At 43.9% G+C, this 22,008-nt stretch overlaps 1 protein-coding gene across 8 annotated transcripts in view; it reads right to left on the bottom strand.

Moving 5' to 3' along the window:
- Positions 1 to 22,008, bottom strand: part of CCDC85A (coiled-coil domain containing 85A) — a 215,823-nt gene that overhangs the window by 21,003 nt on the left and 172,812 nt on the right. For 2 of the 8 annotated variants that reach the window (XM_069008865.1, XM_069008869.1), the window contains one exon: positions 9,185 to 9,664. The exons of 3 other annotated variants lie outside the window; for them this stretch is intronic. The gene's annotated coding sequence lies outside the window, so the exon portion shown is untranslated. Of the gene's footprint in view, positions 1 to 9,184; positions 9,665 to 11,607; positions 11,803 to 14,057; positions 16,480 to 19,211; positions 20,834 to 22,008 lie in introns of those variants that run through there. 3 more of the 8 variants (XM_069008870.1, XM_069008883.1, XM_069008868.1) reach the window with 3 other exon arrangements.

Genomic DNA, 22,008 nt, shown 5'->3' with positions numbered 1-22,008 from the left:
GATGTACATCTGGGAACCACTGCAGTCAGTAAGGTGCAGTTACTTAGTCCTTCATTTAATGAGCATCTCTCTCTGTCTGTGTCTATGTATTTGTTACCTAGTAACTCTCCAGTGCAAGGCACCAAACAGAGAAATGGGAAAGAGAAAAGCAGGTCACTTTGCTCTGGCACTTGGCATGTGACAGAGCAAGGAAAACTGAGATATTTGGAAACCTAGGCCTTCACCAAGGCAGCCCTCAAGGCCTCCTCTGGGTTCCACACTGGACATGGCCCTTTTCCTGAACTGTCCTCAGGCCTCTACCATGCAGCAGGTCCAAATACTCTGCTTGCAGGAAGCATCTGGAAAATAAAGTAAGACCTATGCACATGCACTTAAACCCTGAAATAAACAAGCCACTGATCTTGCCATGTCCTGCACTGAATTAGGACACATTTTATCTCCTGTGATTAAATTAGTGCTTGGCCTGCAAGAAAGTTGTAGCATAGGATTTCCCTGGATTACTTCTGTGAAAAGCACTTTCCCCTATTTTCTCTCTGATTCCTTGTTTGCAGCCAGACTCCCATTTTGGGAGAGGACCATTTACTTCAACACATTTTTCTTTGCAGATTACACCACCTCCAAGAGTTTTTCATTCCTTGCAGCCCTTACTTGTACTTCTGTTTTCTAATGCATTTTGCTGCTGCTGCCCCAACATATGAGGAGCCAAATATCTAAGGTAAGTAGCAGAGGGGAGAGATTCAGGGATGTGCACTTACTCAGATTCCTTCATTTCACAGTAGGTCCAGGAAAAATGCACATACATTTTTCAAGAGATCAATCAATAATCCCATTTTGTTTGCTTGCATCCTCAGTGCAGCATTTCCATCTTATCCCTATAGCATACAAAAGACTCAATTCTTATTTATGTGCCACGGAGCAACAGGTGAATGTTTATGCACAGGCTTCAAGGAGGTTTAAAATAAGACAAAACAAACCCTTCTCTGACAGCAAACATGGAAATAATAAATTGCCTTAACACAGAGCAGTGGTCATGCCCAGTGAAAAATAATGAGCACCCTGTCTGGTTTTGAGGGATTCCCTAGGGATGCTGTGTAACCAGCAAACATTTTCTTGAGTAACCAAGAAAAATTAAACTGCAGCCCCGTCAGCCTTTCTTGCAAAAGTCCATTCCCTGGCCTGCTTTGGATGCACAAACTACCATAGCTGCTCCTGTACGGAGCACAGAGGATGATAATCTCAGTAGAGTCAGCCTAAACTGCATCTACACTGCTGCAAATGCAACCTGTCAGCCTAGGAGTTGGACTTCCATGATCCTTGTGGGTCCTTCTGATTCTGTGTCCCCCACTCAAACATGCAGCTGACAATCTGGCCCTTGGCAGTAATGGAATTGCACAGAAGTCTCCCTGCTATGTCCCAGAGTTAGGCAGGAAAAACACTGAGTTAAGTGGAGAACTAGAAAAATCAGTGTCATTATTGAGTATGGTCTTGGAAATACTGAAATTTCCCATCTTCGTCACCATGAAAAAAGTGCACCTGATTCAGAGTTAATAAATTAGTAGAGGACTTCCAAAGGATCTGAGACAAGTGGCTGCAACTCTTCATTTCTGTGTCCCAAAACTTAGTGCAATGTCTTCCTGACTGCTGGCAAAGCCTGGCCTGGCACAGAATGCCAGCAGCTGCTTTTTGCTGCAGAATTGGCAGTTCAAAGGTGTAAAGCTCTATTTCTGCACTAACCTGATTTGGGGCTGGCATGGATTATGTAAGGTTTGCAGAGAGGTATTCATCAGCACAGGCTGACAACATTTGATCTTGCACAACTCCACAGTAGAAACTAATGAGACATTTAAGAAAGAAGATGAAAAGGAGGAGAGGGGAAGATTAAACAAGTGCATTGTTTCTTAAAAAAAAAAAAAAACACCAAAACAACAACAAACAATTAGCAGAACAACTAGAAAGTAAAGGAAAAACCATTTTTCTGAAACCTTTGTCTTTTCTGTTCCTGATATGTGTTGGTGTCTCCCCTGAGTGTTTTTACCCTTCTCACTAACTGTGCATGATCAATTCCCATAACTGCAAAGAGCAAAAACCTGAAGTACCTTAAATCTGATTTCTCCTTTTAGTCCATTTTCCCAGCATATCTTTGCAGGCTGTATTATTTACCATTAAACAATTTTACATTCAACACTTCAGGAGACATTTTCTTCAGTACCAGTTTTGTTTGTCACCCTGAGATGCAGCTGCTGACTTCAGAGCAGAGAGGATTTTAACAGCAGCCAGCAGAAATGTCACTGGGTGTAAGTAACTCTTCCGTAATAAATACAGAAAAGTCTCTTTAATTGGCACAGCTCTGCTAGAACCGGAGAGGTGGCAGCTAAGGGCTGTCCTCTCCGTGTAATACAGGGACAGGGGGACACGTGGCTGCCTGTGGGAAGGGAAGGGAGGCTCTAAAGAAAATGTTGTGGTGTTAATCTGTTACTCCATTGCCCTGTGACAGAGATGGGGTGTAAGGGGCTGAAGTTATTTTTGTTACGTGTTCTTATGACATTTTTTACCAGGAAAGAGGAGGGTGCCATGAAGTTTTTCAGGTACATTTCTTATGAGTAAAAGCACAGGTTAGTGATGTCAAATAATACTTCAACACCTTCTGCAAACTCATCTCCCATATTCTTGGGTAAACTTGTTTTCCATTCAATAACCTTCTCTCAGGCTGACTTTGAGATGCAAAACACTGCACAGTTTTGGGTCCCAGAGGATTGAAACAGGAATGGTATCACAGAAAAGAGAGTGGGAAAAGATCCTCCCAGGTCAGTTACTCCTTTCTCTTCCTCAAGGCAGAATCAGCTCTGCTGAATCACTCCTGACTTTGTCTAAAGTGACCTGAAGAACCCAACAACAGCCCTTCAATGTGCAATGCCAGAGCTTGCTCTGCACTACCCCTCCCAAGAGCTGTCCCACACTCCCTGTGCAGCCCAGGGGCAGCTGAGCCGCATGGCAGGGAGCCCTCACTGCAGGAATTTTCAGGTGTTTGACTCTTCCAAGCAGGACAACCACAAGATTCCTCTAAATGCAGGTTAGAAGTGACGCTGGACATTTAGGACTTGCAATTTGCATTCTGTAGGTTTCTTCCCATATACTCAGAATGATTTTATCATAAAAAAGAAATGCTTAATGCTTGTGTTACCCTTCTTTTGATATTCTGGGAGTCTCATTTATTTGGGTGCCACAGACAGTGAATGAAAGCGCCACGGAAAAACTTAATGAAAGGGTAATGAATTTAAAGCAGCCTCCATCCTACAAACACGACATAAGCCACAGGATTCATTGCAAGCACCACCAGCCACATTCATACAACAAATTTGCTTGGTGCAACACTTTCATGTTACAGTGCAATGTGTTTGAAGAGCTGAAGGCAGGGCTGACATGCTGCAGTTGGAGAGGGAGAAGAGCCCCTTTTTCCCTTTGTGCTTTTCCTATCACAGTTACTAACTGGAATTGGAGAAAACTGAAAAACTCATCTATCTACCACACCAGGGCAACCTGTGCCAACACCCAGTGGCTCCTCCCAAGGGCTGCACACAGTGAAGGTTTCCAGAAATCCTTAAATCCCAAGACATGCAGTGATAGTAAAAAATAAACAGAGAGAAGGGTTCAAGGAGAGTCATATTATTCCATTGCTGTGTTACAGCAGTAATAACTGTATGTCTGCTAGGCTGCTAAAGTAACAGCAATGCTTTCTCTTGAAAAAGAGTAGTGTTGAAATTTCATTTAAAATCACCCAAAACACACTCAGAGGTGGTAAGAAGGCTAAAAAGTTATAGCAGTAAGGAAAAAAACTGAGGAAAAATGGAAAAATCAGCTAACTTGATAAATCAGTCATGGTATACCCACAGGCTGAGGGGAAATCCTGGGTACTTTTGAGAGAAATTAATGTTTGGACATTTGTGGACCATCCCAGTGCTTTCCATTGCCCCCTTTCAAAGTGACTTTGAAGTGGTGCCTGCCACAGGACAGGGTCAGACACGTTCCTGTTCTCCACAGGAGGCAAGAGCCAGCACCAAACAGATTTGTTCTCCCAAGCGCTTACGCACTGAGCTCTTCAGTCACTTGCACACCCATGAATGTGTTATCCCACTCTGCTGCAACAAGATCCGCTAAATTATCCTGCCTGTCCCTGGACTGGGAGAGTTTGGAGAGAGGCCAGCCACCAGCTGAGAGCTCTCCTTGCCAAGTCTGTCAAGCAAATTGATTTTTCTCCAAGACCTTTGGGCCCCTCTGAGCAAAAAGAAACCATATTTCATCTCTTTTTTTGCTCAAAGGGCTTGGAGCAAAAATCTCCAGTGTAGACTAGAGGACGCAAAGTGCCGCCCCTGGTCACCTACAAAACTTTTGGATGTGGCACAAGCAATGCTATACCAGTGGCAGCTGATGAAGGATCAGCTGTGAAGGGTCTCTCTCACTTCTCAATATAAATGCATTGGTCTGTCTGCTTGTTCACTGCAGTTATTTTGAAGGTTCTGTGCTTAGGGGGTTTTGTATCCCTTTCCATCATACAGCTGTTCCTCAGTTCATAAACAGTTCTAGAAATCCATGAAAATTAGTAGGCTTGTAAAAAAGTAAATTGAGGCTATTTGTTGCACCAGGGTAAGCTATAACACATCACTCTGGTGCATCATTGCCTCAAGTGAAAATAACTAGGGAAGATTTATTGTGTGCCCTCAACAACAGTAGAGGAAATAAAGTCTGAAGTCAAAGGTTTTCCACTCAAAATATCCCTATATTTCTGCCGTTGTCTGGGCAGCTCCTGTGACTTCTCCTGAGTTCTGCAGGAAGGGGAGCATAACAGAGACAGCACTTTTCCTAACACTAGAGATGGCACATTTCTGGTTTAGGGACATATTCCACACCAGCACTCCCATACAGGCTGTGGGAGCTAATTATGTAATTCCTTTCATGCCATGGCCATCAACCATTCCTTGCCCTGGCCAGGGAGCAACTCCCGTCCCAGCTGCAGCAAAATCCTCACCCCAGCACAACCCTTTGCTCAGCAGCACCAAATGGGTAAGGAAGGATGACAAAGGAGCCTTGTAGCAATCCCCAACTTTTCCCATTTCCAAAGGGACTGTGTGGCTTGTGCTGGCACTGCTCCAAACATTGAAATAACAATTTTGTCCTCGTATGTCACACACAGCTCTTCTTAGTGATTCACTACTGTGACAAAAATCTTCCCACAGTCTTAATGTGTTTTCAGTGGAAGTCAATGCTAAACACGTAATGGTTTAGCAGAAATGCATCTGCAGTGTCAGAAAGGAAGAGAATCAACAATGCAAAACTTTGGTCAAACTCTGAATGATCTTGTTTCAAACCTAAGCAGTTTTGGTTTGATTACAATTACTGTTGCCAATTTCATTAGGAGAATCCCTCTATCTTCCCTGTCTTTCATCTAGATTTCTGGAAATTTAATAAATAAGTATACATTCCAGTGAACAGCAGCATTTCCATGGAGCTTTCTTCACTGTACACTGATCTCTGCCTGAGAATTTCACTCTACCTCTGCCAGAAAGGAAAATAATCTGTGATAGCATTTACTTTGAACACTGACAAGCTTTGCATCCAAGATTTTGGTTTAGTCTACACCAAGAAAACCAGCCGTGAAATCTAGGTTTGCATCTGGACTTAAATGTAAATCATGTGTAGGGAGAAAGGAGGGGAAGGTCATTTCGTCTTGGCATTTTATCTTTGATTTCCTACGCCCTCAGCTGGAACAGCAATGTGCGAGGTGGGATCAAAACCTTGTTTGGAAGCACTCAGATAAGAACAACCCATCACTGTTTATGTTAAAGGCTTAAAATATGATAAAGTGTATTCTACCTTAACTCTCTACTGCTTAATATAAGTCAGTCCTTTACTGACTGCAAATCCAGTCCCGCAGATTTTGCCTTGCCAGGGACAGTTCAGAGCACTCCAAGTCAAACAGAGTAATGAATCTCAGTGATGTGGTTGCTCCTGAACTCCAGCAAGTTGCTCAAAAGTTGCTCATTAGGCATGGCCAGGGAGGATTAGGGACCCTTGCACAAGTGCTGGCCATGCTTTGTTCATGTGAAATTTAGTGCATCAGCTCCCCGGGATGCTCCCACTAAATCCAGTCTCATACAGACACAAGACTTTCAGCTTTTCTATATATAACCCAAGCTGATTCCTTATCCCATCAAATTTACATGTTTGCCCATGGCAGGTACTGAGGAGAGGAGTAATTAGGAACAGTAAGGAATGAAGATCTTTCTCTCAACCACAGAAGGGAAAGATTTAAATGTTCAGTTGTTACAAGGTGGTTCCCAATGGTAACAGAGTTGGTTACTATTGATACAGCATATTTCCAATATTTCTCCTAGGAAAAAAGGCTGCTATAAAAACAGCAAACTGCCATGGATTTTGCCTATCAGAGCAAGAGGCACTGCAAATGTAGCACATTCAAGAGAGAAGAGAAGCTAAGAAACACAAGCATCACTTCCCCAAACCCACCACACTGCCTGGGTTACAATCCAGGTACAAAATGTACCTGGATTTTATGTAGTGCCCTAAAGCACTGAGCAGCTCAGATGCTCTCCCAGATTGTGTGTGGAGGGATTTGACTGTGCCCACTCACAAACTGGAAAATTACCCAAACCACCTCTAACCTTACTTTTCTATTGCATTAGTTGCATCTACCTGAGCACATGCATTCATTTAAGTACAAGGCTCATGGCATTGGTTTACTTTGAAAAAGAAAAGCTCTGTAACAAATCTTAAAAAAAAAACCAACTGAACTGTGAGAAAAAGTTGGCAGGGATATGGAAGGCTTGGCAGAGCCCATTTGCACTCCTCACAGCTGGAGACAGGAGTGCTGCTAACCCCAGCTCCACTGGGAGTGCAGGTCAGAGCTCTGCAGAGATTTATTTGAGACATCCTCTCTTCACTTGCAAAGGGAGAACATTTCTGCTGAGAAATAGGAGTGATATAATCCAGCAGGTCAGGGAAAAGCAGCATCCCTTTCCCACTGCCCTTCACAGACAGATCCCAGCAGAAAGCTGGGTTTTATTTTCAAAGATCACTTCCTTGGCAAAAAATTATGCAAGTAGAGAATAACACCCATGTACAGAGACCCCCCCCCCCACATACACTGCCCTGGTACCTGCTGTTTGCAGTGCCCAAATCCTGGAAGCTTGCTGATGACAGCAAGAGTCATGACAGAGCAAATGGTGAGAGAACAGGAGCAGAGGATGATCCAAAGCCATAGAAATTTGTGGGAAAATCCCTGCTTCCTTTGGTGCACGTTGAGTACTCCAAAGTGGGGTGTGTAGGGATCCCCTTGGGGTAATCCAACCAGTCTCTCCATGGCATCTTCACTTTAAACAGGCAACTACTGATAGCCAAAAGTGTGTCTGACAGTTTAACAGTCCATAATAACAGGAAAGACAGAGGCAAACAGGCCTGATCCCCATATTCCAATAAACAAGCACAATTGCTGTTATTGCACCAAATGGTTAAATAACATTTGCACTAACACAAATTTCCTTTGCTCCCCATCATAAACAGCACCCTATAGCACACAAAGAAGGAGGTAAAACTAGAAGTCACCATTAATTTAACACTGTTCAACAGGGAATCCATGTTTGATTTGATGCAGTTTATGGTTCATTATTAAATGTGAATATAAATAAATGTTCTTTATGTTCTGTTGGATACCGGCCTCTCTACAGATAATCTTCCTAGATCAGGGTGCAGTTTACCACACCTAACACCTCACTAGGGAATTCCATAGCTGACCCAGCTGATGGCTCTGTGTTTGCTGGCAGGAGCCAACCAAACCCAACCCACTCCCACCAGCCAGTGCTACATCCCCGACAAAAGCTCATTACTCAACACATTATTCAAGGGACAACGAAGAGAGGGGCTGTGCCAGAAGGGCAGGGCACAGGTACAGTGCAGGCTGGGGGAAATCAAGACAATTCCTGTGCCTCACAAGTAATGAAACAATTCATATTAAAATTCTCTTGCAAAAATAGGAGGGGAAAGAAAATTGCTGACAGAAGTATGGAGACCAGGTACTGCAGATTTCAGGTTTGTGGGGGAAAAAAAAAAAAAAATCACTGTACTGTGTTTTCTTTTTTCCCCTCTCAAATGTCACGACCCTTTTTCCCCAAAGTATTCTCCAACAGTTTTTTGTTTCCAAAAAAAGACAAAGAGATTTCCATAGACAGTTCTGTAGGAAGCTCACCACTGTCTCATCGGCAGAACTGATTGCATATATAATTACTAAGTTTTCCTTTCTCTAGTGACTGCAAGCTGACTTTCTTAAAAAGCTCTTGCCCTACTAATTTCTGTCCTGCAGGAAAGGCTTTGCCAAAGCCCAATCAATTATGAGGTACAAATCCATGAGCAATCAGGCTCTGTTACTTCCTGGCTCAGGTCATTCAGCTGCCTTTGCAAAGCTGATCCCAGTGCTGTCAGGATAGAGGAAAGTCCCTTGATGTGGTGGGGTGACCCTGCTTGGAGGCCAGGTCCCCACGGGCTGCTCTATCGCTCCTCACCGCACCACGGGGTAGGGAGAAAATCAGATGGGAAGAATCTCATGGATAAAGAAAAAGGCAGTTTACAGAAGCAAAGGAAAACAAAATATTCATTCTCTACTTTCCATCAGCAGGCAGTGTCCAGCCACTTCCCGGGCTGTAGGACCTCAGGATGCATAGGGATCACTCCAAAGGACAAACACCACAATAATGAATGCCTCCCGTCCTCCTCCCTCATAACTTTTGCTGCTGATGTCACATGGAATGGGATATCCCTTTGGTCAGCTTGGGTCAGCTGTCCTGGCTGTGTCCCAAGTTCTCGCCCACCTCCAGGCTGCTGGTGAGGAGGAATGCTGGGGAGACAGCCCTGATGCTGTGCCAGCACTACTCAGAGCACTGGGGTCTTAACAACACTGTGGGGAAAATTAACTCCATCTCAGGAGACCCAAACCAGCCAGAATTGCAGTAAGTTTTTAAGAGGGGTACATTTGACTCAAAATTATTTGTTTTCTTAATGCATTTAATTTTACATATCCATGTGTGTCTAGTGCGTGCAACCTTTTACTTTGAACAGTAAGAAAATAAAGTATAATATCCCAAGCTTTATGAATGGGCTTAAAAAAAAGTCAACTGTCGAAACTCTGCTCTTAGAGAAAAGTTTATTTTCATAGTCTGTCACCATAATCAGATCAGTGTCTTCATCTCACTGTGCTACATTTCTGCCTGACAGCAGCAGCAGTCACAATAGCAACCAGTGAGAGACATCAAAGACAACTCTGAGTGCAGCACAGAGTCCATCCCAGCACTGGGCTCTGCCAACTGCTCTGGCTTCCAACAAACATCCCCCCAGGAACTCCCTGTGGAGGACACACAGGGCTACTGAGGCACAGACATGCATTTTAGAAACCTGAGCTTCACCCCAAAGCCCAAATTCCCTGGCTCTTGTGGGTTTAGATCACTGATGTCAACACACTTAATGGTCTGGAAAGCTGTGGGAAGCCTGCGCAGCCGGCTGCAATCGACTGACTCTCCCTCAGGTGGGATGTGCCCTGCCACTGATCTTCCCCTTGGAATCTCCTGGCTTCCAGTGGTTGACTATGTGCCAGTTGCTGCCAGGCCTAAAGCACCACAATGCAAGGAAATCAGCACCAACGTTCTGCTCAGTGCTCCCATCCACGGCACCTCAGTGAGGGCTGCAGGGAAGGCAATCCCAGGGAAAGGGCACTGACACCAGCTCGGGCACAAGTGTGTGAAACAGGCCCCAAAGTGATGGCTGCAGGCACATTTCAGAGGGTTTCTACAACCTCAGAGCTCTCAGAGAATGACAAAATCCAGACCGAGGGGGGAAAAAAAAAAAAAAAAAAAAAAAAAGGCACCAGAAATAAACACATCAAAATTATTCCCTCAGAAGTTGTGAGCTGCAGCTCCTCTTTCCTGCCAAAAGCTTCATCAAGGCAATTGACTTTCCAGGAGCAACATAAAATCCTTTTGCTGAAAAGGGCCACACCAAAGCATTTTTTAAATCTCTCCCCAGGTCAGCTTTAAGAGACAGGCTCAAGTATGGCAGTCAAGACATGGGCAGAGCTCCACCAGACTCCCAGTAGGGGCAGATCTGCCAGTAAAGCCTTTAGTCAAAGACTTGAGTGTTCATCAGCTGCACCAGTGCAAAACAGGCAAGTTTTGGTCAGATGCCATTCAATAAACAGCAAATATCCTTGGAAAGGGGGAAGAGAAGAGGCCACCTCTTTGTTCAAAACTTAGTTTTACTTATGGGCACCCTTTGAAAGAGCCATTTCTGTGCCCTTCCCTCATACATGGATTATCTGCTGCCTTCCAGGACAGCCAGGGCACCCAGCATCAGCTTATACACCCTGGGGCAGCTGGAGTCAAGAGCTCCTGTACATTTATTTTCTTGTTTCTATGAAGACCTTCCAAGAGGACAAAACCCCACCTATCCTCTTGGTTTTCTTATAAACCCTCCCATCACTGCAGTAGCCGCTGGCATGCAGCCATTCCCACAGCATTCCTTCTAGAGGTGAAATCCCTATGGACAAGCCTGGAGCCAAGATGGAGTCCAGCCCAGAGAGACTCCTCCTGTCCAGGGTTGCCCTTCCTGCCAACTGTGGGAGCCTGTGTATTGCAGCAAGGTCTGTCCGTATTTTTCTAAGTGCAGTAGAAGAATCAGGACTACTGTTCACACTTTATCACTTCTCTTTAGCTCTCTGTAAGATGCTTTCTAGAGGAAGGAGTATCTTCTTTGACCGAAGGCTGTTCTTTACCAGAGCATTCCTCTGATTCATCATTTTCATCCCTTGTGTGTTTACAAAACTCATGCCACCCTTTAAACAATCCTTTTGCCACCAGATCCTGAGAGTCTCAATTAATATTCCGCTCAGTCCCTTATACAACTATATTTTTAAAAGTGTAGACCTCCAGAAAAGATTTTAGCTTAATGCCAGAATGGCTTGAACTTTTCTCCAGCCAGGACCTGCTGATTTCCAGTGGCAGCTGGGGGTGAGATCAGCTATCCCTGCTCTGAAATGCAGCTCACAGAGGTGCAACTCTCACTTAATCCAGCCTCCTTTTCATCACAGGTATTAAGGATTCATCTCCAAGCACTTATGCTCTTCTATTTAATCTTCCCTTATCTCCCAAGTGGCCATCGAGCACCCTCTTGGAATTAAGAGGGCTCAGTGCTAATAAGCTCGGGGACAGCTCCGGAGCATTCTGGTTTGGAAAGGCCATGGAAGATGCTCTTCAGCTTCTCCCAAAGCACCTACTGGAATCACTTCCCTTTGCAGTGCAATATCCACAGATCCCCTGCTCCACACCCAGCTCATTGGATGAAGGCAGAGGACAAAAGCTGTCAGAGGGTGCAAGTCAGGGAACGCTGGTCTCACATCAGCTGCTGCCCTCTGTGGGAGCCAGGGCTCACAGAGTGAAGGGGCTGAGTGCTCACCCAAATGCTGCTGCCTTCAATCAAACAGGTGCTGGAGACATTGACTGATGCTTTTACCCTTCTCTGGGGGGGGGGGGAATCTGGGGTGGTTGGGGGTTTTACCTCCATCTCTTTGCTGGGCTGCAAGGCTGCAATGTTCCTCTGCACTCACATGGGGCTCAGGAGGAGATTTCCTGCACACAAATCCTAGTCAAACCAGGAAATCTCTTGTGCTGGTTCTGTGCCTCTGTTATTACAAGCTGCCTGTCTGGCAGCTTGAGCAGGAGATCCTTCTGGTATTACTAAAGCAATAAAGAGCTGGAAAGGAAAGCCAAGAAAGGACAATATGGATCTTTGCAGGGGGAGAGAGCAGGAAGGCCCAAGAGAGTATCAGAAGAGCCAGAGAAGGACGTTTTGGCTATATCCTCACTGTGCAGTTATCCCAGGCTGTGAGCCAGGTTTTATCCTGGTCCTCCCAACCATCTGGACTCTCTTTACTGTGGTTCTGGAAGAGTCAGGTCTGAAACTCTCCTTTTGCTCAGGGAGGGAGAACTTCTTGTGAATTAAGGCAGCTGGGTCAGAGAGGGTCATGGATCCTTCCCCAGGGAGACAGCATCCATCCCTCCTTCAATGTAACTGACAAAAACCAATTGTAGATCACAAACAAGCACAATGTTTACCCAAAAAACTCTCAGACCCCAGAAACAGGGAGGACATGTTAATTTAGGCAGGGTGTCAATCTACATCTACACTCACACAGGCTGCCTTCAGCAGTTTGATCAGAGTGCAGCACACAAAACTGGAACAGAGCCCTGCCCACAAGCAGTAAAATATATTTGTTCTTGGCTCATGTTTCCACAAGAGTTGGGTTTCATGGTGACAGCCATTCTGCAAAAGAAACACCCTAAAATAGATTTTAAACTCTCTACCTACAAAGCAAACGTGTGGCAAATGTGTGCAGAGCTGAGATTCCCAAGCAGCACGGCCTGGTGCTCTTCAAAGGCCCTGTTACTCCCCTGAATATAAATGATAAAGACATCATATAACATGGAAAGGAATGAAAAAAGTCCCTTCACAACACACCAAAAAAAGAACCCTTCCAGTGACTTACTGGCCAGCTCAAGAGATAAGAAACAGAAGATAAGTGAAGGCAAGCACCCCAAGAGCATTTCAAATACCATACCCAGTCTAAAAGAAGAAAATCTATTACTCTTCTCAGGAGAAGGAATCAGGCTCTCAATTGTCTCCAAGCATGGAATCAAAAAACAGTATCTCAAGATGGAGTTTGTACTTCTTAGGAGACAGATGGAAGAGATGTTTTGGCCTTTTTTTGTTAAACTTTTCTCAGAAAAATCACTATTTTACCAATAAATCACATTTTTTGTAGCATTTGTGCCCTGACCTGATACAGAAAAAGTATTTGTACAGAAGATGTGAGAACAGAGAGTTCTTCAGAAGTGATCCTGCATCCGGATATAACCGGGTGTTACATCTCTGCAAAGATTGCAGGAATAACAAAAATGAAAACACCCAAGGTGTTCTTCAGAGCCTTCCAAACGTGCTCCTATACAAATTCACAGTACAAAAATTCCCCATGCGTGACCAGGTGTTTTAGTTAAGTAGAGTTGGAGGTGGTTGAGAGGGTGTCTGAATGCACTGCTGACCTGAGCCACCCACAGCAGTCTGACTGGGAAAGGACAGATGTAACCACCCAGCTCCTGACCTCCAGACAAGAGCAATAAATAAGTCCTGTGGCAGAAATCCACAGGCTAGGAGGGAGAAGCCTGTGAACATGCAAAAAAAAAAAAAAAAAAAAATACAATTTAGCCCACCTAAACCTCCAGAACCATGTTATACTCCATGTCATGTTGGTTTGCTAAGCAGCAATGGAAATAAACAATTCTTGTACAGCTTTATTGAGGCTTCTCAGCCAAATTCCAGGGAAAGGGACCCTGAATCAAATGCCAGAGAAAGCAATGGAAAAATCCCCATTACACTGAAAAGTCTTTAGATGTGGGCCATCTACCATAATGTCTTGGCAGAGCTGTTCATATTTACACCAGTAAAAATACTGACAATTTGGGAAACCTCCTCTTTTTGCCTGTTAGTTACCTTATCCCAGATACAGTCTAGAAATACCTGGTATATACTGATGAAAATGTTTATACATTCAATTTGATGTATGGAAGTAGCTCACTATAAATCAGCCTCATGTCCAGTTAAGCCCATATATGCAGGATCACTTTATTTAGGAACAATGTGATTGTCCAATTTCCAACCCAACATTAGATCTTCCCAGCAGATGTTGTCCTTAATGTTCACCACTAGAATGCATAAAAGATCTTTTTTTTCCCCCTTTTCCCTAACGAGATTAAATGCATTTACCACTGGAACCTGTCCTACCTCTCTACCAAACAGTTACAAGAGAGAACATTTTTACTAGGCTTAATTAAAACTCATGTTACTAAGCTAAAGTGTAGTAAACTAAATATAGCCAATAGTTATTGTAAGAAAAAAATGTTATGTATTTATTATATGGGCTATATGATGTATTCACTATATGTTTAAAGTATTTAACACAAACAAGAATGTATGGTTAATAAATACAAGTGTTAAATATACATATAATATGGATATACTTAAATGTAAATTGAACATCAGTATTTCTATATTACGCTGCTTTCCCTTATGGAAGGTAAGAAGTTACTGCTTTATCAATGTGTAAAAGCTCTGAGCTTGTAAAAACTGATTTCTGAGGTCCCTGTGCTAGCACTGATCTCCCAGTGCAGCCTGTGCTGAGCTCTGACTTTCTTGCAGCACTTTGAAGGCAATTAAGTCTGGTGTATTTGGTTCCCCTGGAATGTAAGGCCATACAAATACTGCAGATTGTTAAAGATGCTGGTTACTACAAAAGCACAGCAAGATAGACCGGCTTTGACCAGGACATGCACAGAATCACCCCGTCTCATAATCTGGCCCACTTTTCACCATGTGTACAAGAAACATACGGGCAGCTGCCGAACCCTGCCTGGGCTGCAAACATCCTGACTCTGAAATCTGGACCTCATGTGGATCCCATCTGCTCTGCAGCACACAACAAACAGGCCTGGGGTATCCAGCCAAGCTCCTGCCCAGTGCCTATCAGCTGTGGCTTGAATTACTCCTAGGAGAAACATTGGCCCTGGCTTGAAACCCCAGGGTTTGGAGTCAGTGGTGTCAGAAGGAGCAGCCACTCCCCAGTCTGGTTTCTCAGCTCACCCTCCTCTTCCCTCCCAGGCAGAGAACAAACTCTTCTTTAGCTGCATTTGTTTGCATTTGTCCTCATGGTGATTCTAAGGTTCACTCTCTACAACATCAAGATGCAGTTTCCCCCACAGTAAAGGATAAAAAGTACAAAAACTGCATTTGCAGCATAGATCTGAATTCCTGGTCAAGCATATCCCACAGGAAGCCAGGCCTGCTTTAGAGCCCAGTCCATGCAGGAAAAACACGGATTACAGAATCTTTGGACCATTTTGCTGGTTTGCTATCACTACCATCAGGTTTTTAAAGCTCATTCCAACTTCTGCACATCACAGGGACCAGTAAAACAGGCTAAAGCAAACACAGCCCTGGGGGTCCCCTGGCTGGAGGGAATGAATACATTTCAGGTACATATCACATGCTCTGACAGAGGTGTATGGTCAAGAACAGCTAGAGTGTTTTATAGGACATAAAGGAGAAAATGTGCTGTAATAAATTGTAAAAGTTATGCCTTTTAGCATCTGGATGGCCACTTTAGAAATTTAGGACCTCACCTTTAAAAAGTGAAACAACTGAGCTATCATTCTTTTTTATTTCACTATTTCACTTCCCCATCAAAGATTTTCACTCCACATACACCACCATTTTTTTCAAAAGCTGTCAAGAATGTGAGAAATTTTGCCTTGAAGAAAAACAGAACCATTTCTTTCCATCTTACAGCATTGTATGTTTCAACCCAGACACGGCTGCAGTAGTTCCATTTATGCAGATTATATTTCATGAGAATCCATCGAAGCAGGGGATGATTGTTTTACATGAGAAAGCCTAATACTCCAGAGAGGACTCTGGAAGGTAAATATTCCAGGAAGGACTCAGAGAGCCATCCTACACTATCGGCTCACATCTTCCACAAGGCTGAAGCAGCTTCAGGGCTAAGCTTATGCAATTCAGCCTTTCCAAAATGTGATTTCATGGTCACAGAGTGTCTTGTCCAACCAATTTCTGAGCCCATGGCAATTCATTTCAATGGTGGGGTTATCTTGCCATTTCTGCCCTTACACTTTTAGCTCTCCAGGCAGAGGAGCACCTGAACCACGGACAGCTTGAAGAAGCAAAGTCCCATCTCTCTTGGACCATCCCCAGTGGTCTCCATTTCTTCAATAGTGCATTTTTTGTGCTGCTGGGGTGAAAGGTGTTCTTGCAACAACTTCTAAGGGCCCTCACTTCTACACAGAGCTTATACACAGACTTTTACTAACCCAAAGCAACGCCAAAGTACAGGTTCTTCACGCTTCCTTTTTCTGGAAAAGTGGAACAATTTTGCAGCTCCTTCACCCCGATGATGCAATGAAGGTTTCCTCTGCTTCACCCAGTTTAACCCCTGCAGAGTTTATTGTGGTGTGTATCACAGGGTCCTTCCATGAGCCTGCAAACTCCTGCAAGGCACTGAGTGGGACCTATTTCTCCTGACTTTGGATTAATCCAAGGTCACACACACATCTTTATAGGGGAATTAATGCTTTTTAGGGCCCTTTGGGTCCTGTTTTGCCTTGGGTAATGGAAGCTTCCCAAGAGAATGTGGGTTTAGGCAGTATTTTATGCTTCCTCTGCCAATCAATACACCAATAAAACACATGCTGAGGTCCCTCTCACAGATCCAAGGAGCCTCCCAGCATCGAAGCAGAGCTGCCGGCAGTGTTTGATCTTCCTTCGTGCCTTTGCCTGCAGAGTGGCCTCTCGTGGTGCCCTCAGCTGGAGGACAAAGCTGTGTCATTGCAGAGGGTTGCAAACGAGCCGCTGATTACAGAGCACAATTAAGAGACATCGTGCAGGTCCCTGCAGGCTGGTGCATCACAACCTTCGGTGCTCCAAAGGTCAGACAAAGTGAGCACAGTGGGAAGTTGGATCCCTGTCACCAGGAAGCTCATTGCAAGCAGGTTCTTGTCTTTTGGGGGAGGCACATAGATACATTTAGATTTAATTGCAAGTGGCAAACCAGAATGCCAACGAGATGACAGCAAGCTGGTCCTCTGCAAGCACATGAGCTTCAGTCACCAGCTCAAGCCAGGAAAAAAAAAAAAAAATCACCATTATGAGCTCAGGAAGGTGATAAACTTCTCTACAAGGATATAAGGATGTTCCTTAGCGGCAAGTGTGACTTGCATATATTCGTTGTCTTTGAGACATCTGTCTCAAACACAGGCTTTACACCACGAGTCTGATGTGGCTTTCACTTACACCACATTTATAGCACTTTTCTGCTGCATTTGACAACACTGGAGTTTGGAGAAGCAAAGCTTCACATGAGTTCTCAGATCTCTGCAATTTAGGCATGTCCTTCCATATTTTAGATTCCTATCTGAAATAGAGGCTTACAAGATTACAGCCCCCTGTGAGCAAACCCAAATGGAATACCAGCAAACCCCGTGTGAACACACAGCTCTCCCTAACACCAGCCCGAGTCCTTTCCCATTCCACCTGCACACACCTGCTCCCAGCTGTTACCACAGGGATAAAGGCAAGCTGATACTACAGACCTCATGGGCTAAGTTTTGTCTCTGTAAATAAAACCGGTGCTATTTTTTCTTTGAACAACCTTTAGCAGCTTGATCCTGCCTCTGGGAATGGTATTTCCTTTACAGAAACATATTTGAAGGATAATTCACACAGAACCACTAAAAGCTGAGGAAAACCTCCAGAGGGAGCAGACCCCAAGCCTGCCCCAGGAGGTGAGTGCCACTCACTTTGATCTGCAAACTCTCACATTTTTGCTCCATTTCTGCAAACTTCAAAAATTCAAAGTTTCTGCAAACATCTTATGCCAGGATGCAACCTTGCTAAATTTATTGTACGTGGACTATTCAATGAGTAAACGTGTAAATAAATTTCTATTTTTCCAAATGTCTTCAAGGGTTTTGATGGAGTCTCTGCTGATATTTGGGCCACCTGTTGCCAGAGGCTTACAAGTGCAAAGTAACCCCCCCAAATCAAACTAGGAGTGGTGAGTTTGCACAGTCTGATCAGAGGGAGACAGACTGACACTTAAAAATATTTCTGCTCAGACTTTCCCTTCTGTCTCAGAGGAATAAAACATTTTCCAATGAGGCTGAATTTCCTTTTGTGTGATGCCTTCAACTAGAGAGGCACCATTCTCTCAGGCACCAGAGACAAAAGATTAAAAAAATAATAAATCTTTCATGTCTAATTTCAGTTTAACTTCTGTTATTGACTCCCAGTCCCTGGCTCTACACCAGGATTTCCTTTGCCTTCTGAAGCAAGAGTAAACTCAAGTATTAAACAAAACCTTCTATTTAAAAAGAAAACAATTGAACTTTTCATGTGTAAATGTACACATTTGCTCTAGAAATTTAAATTTGATCTATAATCTCTAACACATCTATCCAAAAAATCATGCTGAATAAAACTGAGGTCTTTCCCCCTTTTTTTGACAATATGATAAATTCAAAACAAGAGACAACTGTGCACACACAGTGCAAGAGTCACAGCAGATGAAGAGTTAATACAGAAAAGCTGATTTTCTGTTCATTTTCTGTGCCCGAGTTCTCCTCTCATGTTTCAATATCTATATTGTACTATGACTTCACAGAGATCAGAAAGCCCTTGCAGACACTGGTCCCTGGGTCACAGGCAGGCGGGTCCTGCACAAGCAGGACATGCTGAGACACCCCCTGCCCCAACAGCACAGAGAGTGTTACAAAGTCAACCCTCAGATCTAACAGCCAGAAGAGAGAACACAAAATAAAAAGTGAGACAATTCAGACAGAAAAGATAAGCTGAGGACACAGCACAGCGTCGATCTATAGCTGATCTCATGCCCTCAGCACTGCTGGAAGCTCTGGCTGGAGCACAGCAGACTTACATAGACCAGTCCCAGTTTCATTTACTTTGAAACGAAAGGCACTGCTGGCAGAGGCTCAGCACACAGCCAAGAGCTCAGGAGCAAGTTAAAGCCAGCTGAGGTACCCCAGGTGACAGACAAGGCCCCTTACACACACTCAGATGAGGGCACTGAGCTCCTTCCAGCCGTGCCAAGAGCTCTCCATGCCTTGGCAGGGATTTGGGCACAAAAGCAGCAGATCACAGAGGGACAGATCTGCTGAAGTGGCCAGCGAGATCTGCAGCCACCATCAGTCACTGGAGCTGCAGTGCTGCTAAGTCTGTTAAAGGAAGTATGAAATCATACCCAATTAGTTCTTTCTGAAAGTTGCAAATATCAAAGTTTGTGTGAGAATCATTACAATACACTCTTGATAGAAATCTTTTTAAAAATAATATTTTATGTACCTAGGATCAGAAGTATGCAGAAAGAAGTTTAAAATGCAGGAGCAGATGACTGGAGAAACTTGTCCTCTGCTCTTGCCAGAACGATGCTCCAAGTTCCCCAGGAAATACATTGCCTTATAAAGCACAAGTACTACTTTCAAGCAAGCTTAAAATCCCACCAGGGCTCACCAGACACACACCACCAGGAGAAACTCCTGAAAGATTTCCAGCATAATTTTTCCTCACAGCGTTGTATGTAAAGCCCATTTCTGACAGCATCTGTGCAGGTGTGGAGCCCCATTCTCACACCCTCATCCACAGTATGGAAACTCTGGCTTTAACAGAGTGCTTAAATTCCTGCAGAATCCACATGACAACAGCCCAACACGTTCTCCAGGGCACAAGTCTGGTGTTGTTCCATAAATCACCTTTTTGGTTTAGGCAGCAACAATCCAGAGCCAAGGCCCCAGCACTGCACAGCCCCAAGAGCAAGGGCATTTCAGGTGCTGAATATGGGCATATGGCATTAAAAAAGGAGTAACTGCTGGCTGTGTAATTATAAACTGCATCATTATGCATGTGCACAACCAAAGGAGAGGACAAACTGAGGTCACCCAGGAAACTTTGATGCTGGCATTTCTTCACCTCCAAGTGCCTGACTTTGCAGCTTTAATAATATTCTTTTCATGAAGGGGTTTTGTTTAATTTATATATAGATTATGTGTTGCTGTCTATTGGCAGACACCCACAGTATTGGCTGGATGCAGTTTAAAAGAGCAAACCTTCCCTCTGTTGGAAACACCTGTTTTAGCCAGAAGACCATTTCATTGCAGGTATTACACTCTGAATGAAATAGGAGGCTATTTTGATTCTGTGATCAGCCCAGGGACAACAGCATCATTTAATATATCCATCAAAAATTACTAACTTGATCATTACAGAATGGGGAATGGTGCATCTGACCTTTCTTTTACAATACCATTGCAGACTTTTAACAGGTTTCTCAAAAGTTATTGTTATTAACATGAATATTACAGGAATAAAATCAGCCCCTTACAGTCAGTTATCACAGTGTTTAAACAAAACTGATACCTGCAAACAGCCTGCTGAGGTATCAAGAACTCTCTTGTTCCTAAAGGAAGGCTTAGATGGAGACAAATCTATTGACTGGTAGAGACAATGGTAAAGATGTCACTGGAGTTAATCAGCTGTTTTAAATGGGACAGAATTGTACAGCGTGGCCCTGTGGTTAAACGGGCACAAGCTGATCTTTTGCATCTGCCATGTCTGGTTTGTGTGTGAGGGATGCTGGCTCTGAGGTGCAGGGCACCGGCCTGTCCCGCATGCTGTGAGCCTGCAGCTATTATCCTCTGAGGTCCTGCAGCCACATTTTAGAATTAATGTCGCATTTACTGCCAAGGTTAGCAAGCAACACAAGGGAACAAAGTCCTAAGCCACTGTGAACTGAATTTTTTTTTTGAAGATGCCCCCTTTTAATTCTAATTTCTAAATTAGTAGTGAATAAACTCTTTGGTCATTCAGAAGGAAGGACAAAACCTCAGTCACATCCACCTCTCTTAGTTTGCTATTAATCTTTCTTTGGTGCTCCCCCCACAAGGATCAGTGCTCCAGTGGGTCTCACATCTGCTGTGTATATTTTAGTTTTTAGTCACTGGAGGAAAAACTACAGTAGTGGGTCTGGAAAAGACCTGGTCACTTCTGGAAGAGGTGCAATACACTCAGCAGGGATCAGCAGTTCCCTAAGGATGTCTCCTTAAAGCCCAGTCCCGGTTCCAAACAAGTGTTTGTGCTTTGGCCTTTCCTGGGAAGAAAGGGGGGAGGTTTTAATGGTGTGCAGAATTTTGTTATAATAGCCTCCCACTTCTCATGGCCCCAGTGAAGAGTTACCAGAGCCCTGAGTGCCCTCTGAGGGGCCACTGCCCCTCTTTACTCCATTCCATGTGCTAAATGCCACCTTGTGAGCTACAGCACCATTTACAGAAATCGATGTAGAATTAAGTTACTAAGCATGTGAAATTGGCTACAAATAGCAAAGGCATTCTTCCAGGGAGGATTCACATTTTTTCTATCATGCCATAGTTCCCAGCCATTATTGTTGTTTCTTAAGTATAATTATATATAGTTGGTGCTAAACTGAGTTTACAGCCTGTTGTAATTCCATGTTCTCATCTATGTTTCTGCCCCAGCAAGCCTAACCGCCAATAACAGGAAAAGTCCACCCCATTTACAAAGAGAAAATCATTATACTTGATTCTACCCATATAGCAAATTAAATACCATAAATTTTAATACTGGGCATTGCAAAAGGCACTTAGCTATGTACTGTGCTGCCTCCACTGACTCAGGATATGCAATAACTGTGCAGTACGAGTCACTAAAGACTCCAAAAGCTACTGGAAATGGAGCATGTCTGGATCCATGGGGCACCATGCCAGTACTATGTGTTATCCAGCTTTTTACCTGGCAGTTGGCCAAACCCAATAAAACTAATTACCATGAGATGGTTTTTTACAAATGGAAGCACTGCAGTTAGAGACAATCCGAGTGCTGAGCTCTGTGCAACAGGAAAACACCACTGCCAATTTTTTTCCTCGTGGAGAACAAGGTGATTTGCTCCTGCTCACTCCAACAGAGAAAGTCACAGTTCTGTTCTTTGGATCTGCTGCTCCTGGGAGACAGCAGCAGAGAGGACCTATCACCACGATGATAAAGATTATTCTCTTGGTGCACTGTACTGAAACACTTACTTGCAGATCCCCTTTCATTATATGCAATTTTTAGTTGCTTTTTGCAGATCATATCTTTTTCACACATCCTTCAATCTGCCACTTCTACAGAGTTTCATCCAGTCAGGTCCAACATGCAGACACATGTTACAGAGAATCCCACAGACTCCTTCAGCCCAGCACTGATGCAGAAGCTTTCTGAAAATCACCGTGCCAGAGCAGTCAGATTTCACATCAGAGATGATCGTGT

This window comes from Aphelocoma coerulescens, chromosome 3, assembly GCF_041296385.1.
Source record: "Aphelocoma coerulescens isolate FSJ_1873_10779 chromosome 3, UR_Acoe_1.0, whole genome shotgun sequence".
In the NCBI taxonomy this organism is placed as follows: domain Eukaryota; kingdom Metazoa; phylum Chordata; class Aves; order Passeriformes; family Corvidae; genus Aphelocoma; species Aphelocoma coerulescens.
Note: the sequence above shows the minus strand (reverse complement) of the source record. Positions and strands in the feature narration are given on the sequence as shown.